The 3475-nt window shown below is 33.2% G+C and overlaps 1 pseudogene; it reads left to right on the top strand.

The window, feature by feature from the left end:
- The first annotated feature begins 629 nt into the window (after positions 1–629).
- Positions 630–741, top strand: LOC118543602 (U6 spliceosomal RNA; annotated as a pseudogene).
- The last annotated feature ends 2734 nt before the right edge of the window (positions 742–3475 follow it).

Below are 3475 nucleotides of genomic sequence, written 5' to 3'. Positions count from 1 at the left end.
ATAATTTGACCCCAGATTTGCTCTCTAGCCTCATACTCTTGCCACATCATCAAAAACTCACCCAATTCAGGAGGACATATCACTCCTCCTAAAATTATTTTTTAAAAGATTATGCATTTCTATGTCTTCATGACTGTACATTCTGATTGTTCTTTCTGGAATGCTTTCTTCAACATTTTCACTGATGTTTTTCTAATTCTTCCTTTAAGACTAAGCTTATTTGCAACCTGGTGATCTTTAACTGTCCCTAATTCCCTGAGGAAATCTAAGTTAGGGATCTCCCTTCGCTGTTTACATAACATCCAGTTTTTCTATCGCAGCGATAACTAATAAATTGACAACTAACTCTAGTCATAAGTAAAAGCTAAGTAGTCCAGGAACTCACAATATAGAATGTTTTCTTCAAGGTCAAGTACTCAGTAAAATAAAACCCTTGAAAAATGGCAAGAATTGCCAGAAATTAAGTAAGGTATATAATATGATGGTTCAATGGTATATTTGATGGTTTAAATATATTGATCGCTTTGAAATACTTAGGTTGTCAATGAACTTTGTTCAAATAAACTAAACATTTTTCCTCACTTCCCTTCAATATTAAATAATTTTATATTTAAAAGTCTCCCTACCCAATGCTCACTTTGGCAGCACATATACTAAAATTGGAATGATGGAAGGAAGATTAGCGTGGCATCTGCACAAAGATCATATGAAAATTGGTGAAAAATCTCCCCACCCAGATTTCAATTTACAGTATATTCGAAAGTATATAATTGAAGGACAAGAAAATTCTTGATATTTATGTGTTCCAAAGCATCCCATGTAACCAAACATGGTGGCAATATTTATCTTCTTTTATTTAAAACGTTCTTTTTAGAGGTGCCTGGATGTCTCAGTAGGTTAAGTGTCTGCCTTCAGTTCAGGTCATGATCCCATGGTCCTGGCATTGAGCCCCACATCAGGCTCCCTGCTCAGTCGGGAGTCTGCTTCTCCCTCTCCATCTCCCTCTGTTTCTCGCCCAACTCATGCTTTCTCTCTCTCTCATAAACAAAGAAAATCTTAAAAAAAAAAAAGTTCTTTTGAGGAGATGACATAGTAGGGGATGATGAAATTATCCAGAATGGTTTCTATGAGACTTTACTTTAGCATAAAGTCTTGATAGCTTGTTATTTTTCCTTTAGATAAGAGAGATTTACTTTTAATATAAAAATTCTGATTTTCTTGAAGTATCCTGAATAATAGAACTTACACACTGGATGTAAAAGACTAATGCCTCCCTCCCATGATATATAATCTGTCATAAGAAGGGATTTACTTGCTTATTATTTTGATATTAAGTATCAATTTATAAAATATTTCTATGTTTATATCATGACATGATTGATTTTTAAAAATTTTATAGATGTGTTATCCATTCACATTTCTTCATCTAATACACTCTTTGAGAATCTCATCCTTGATGAGCTTTCCATACATGCTTATTTTACATTTATTTTCCTTGTTATCTCAGTATCTTGAGTCATAAAAGTATGCATAATGGGAATAATTACTCTTACGCTTATGTGTCCTTTATTTCACAGTGCATTTAAAAGACCCAGTCTATAAAAGATTGACTTCCTTTTTCTCTGAAATAACTACCAATTCAAGGTGTTTATTGGTGGCAGCATGGTCCATTAACCCAATCCCCCAAGACTTGCACTGCTATGATGAACAGATTCTGCTACGGAAGAAACGTCCCAGGCAATAAAAATATAATTTCTTTTCAGAGTCATTACCCTCAACAATTAAAGCTTTTAAAACTAGAAAACTCATATTTTCAATTTTTTTTCACTAGGTGATCAGATTTTTAAAAAATAGTGTATAAATAAGGAAGTTATAGTTGGATATTTTACTCTTGCAAATTAGTTCCTAAACTGATTTACACTTTGAAGTTACTCTGAGCTACTAAAGTAATCCTGGTCCTCTAAGAGTAACTCTAGTGTAAAAATTTGCAGTTTTAAATGCTTGTTTTATAATTTTATTTTATTTATTTTTTATTTTTTTTAAAGATTTTATTTATTTGACAGAGACACAGTGAGAGAGGGAACACAAGCAGGGGGAGTGGGAGAGGGAGAGGGAGAAGCAGGCTTCCCGCTAAGCAGAGAGCCTGACACGGGCTCGATCCCAGGACCCCAGGATCATGACCTGAGCCAAAGGCAGATGCTTAATGACTGAGCCACCCAGGCACCCCAATTGTTTTATAATTTTAAAAAACTCATTTGTGACTTCTGTTGCTAGTAGTATATAAAATTGGTATCTTGGAATAACTACCATTTGGAAAAACTAAAGTTCTTTGTATTAATTGCTGAGAAGTCACAAAAGTAAAGATCAGATAAGAGTTCAAAAAAGGACATTAAAGGAGAAGTCCTGTAAGAACTTGAGCTTTTGACACAATGGTTGTCTGGGGTGCAATGAATCAAGATAAAGTCTGGGTTCTGTCCAAGATGGAATCCAGCAAAAGATCCTCCTGTTCCCACAACATACATGTGCACACATGCTCAACACTGCGATCAGTTTGGGCCATACAATCAATGCAGATGTGAACAAGAAATAAACTCTCTTGAAGTAGGGGACAATAATGAAACCTGCCTATCTTGATGTTTTAGTACTTAGGAGAAGGAGGAAAGAAGTTTCTCTGGAGAATATATAATACCTCATGGACATCAGTTGCTTTTTGTAGTTCAGATTGTCCTACTTTGGAGCAAAAATATACAAACAAAGGAAAAGTCTATAAACCAAAGAAAAATTTAAAAAATAATCCATCTCATCAAGGTGAGAATCTAATTACAGTCTTCCAAGTCAGTATGATTCTTGAATAATCAACAGATATAAAGACAAATCCTTTTTGAAAGAATGTAACTTACGCTCAGTGTCATAGTTCTTCTATAAAGTTCCAAGGAAAAAACACTTGAAATTAAAAAAAAATCGTAAACGTGTAGAATATAATGCACCAAACATGAAGGTGAGGGAAAAAAAAAGGTAATAGGTTGAGACATACAAAGGCTTTATATTTTAGAACATAAAACTCATATTTTAATATGTGTAATGCTAAAAAAGTTTTAAAATTTTTAAAATTTCAAGTAAGGATGAGAAAACTACATGTAAAGGATCAAATAATTAGAAAAAATTTGAAAAACTTAAAAATAAAATATAATAGTTGACTGAATATATGATTGGTGGATTAAAGTGGAAGTTGAATTATGCAATTAAATACTACACAGTTAAAATAAAAGCATGTAAAGGATGGATTATATTATACATAGCAGATTGGACAAAATGAATAGAAAATTGGTGGACCAAAAGTAGGGGTGGGAGGGCAGGGAAATCTGAAGAACTTATTTAATATGTATGTCACTAAGAGAGAGAGAAAGAAGAGCTGTCAATATGAATGCTAATATGAAAAAGAGATCACAAAATGGAAAATAGAATGATAAGATCC

The sequence above is a fragment of the Halichoerus grypus genome, chromosome 4, assembly GCF_964656455.1.
Source record: "Halichoerus grypus chromosome 4, mHalGry1.hap1.1, whole genome shotgun sequence".
Lineage (NCBI taxonomy): Eukaryota > Metazoa > Chordata > Mammalia > Carnivora > Phocidae > Halichoerus > Halichoerus grypus.
Note: the sequence above shows the minus strand (reverse complement) of the source record. Positions and strands in the feature narration are given on the sequence as shown.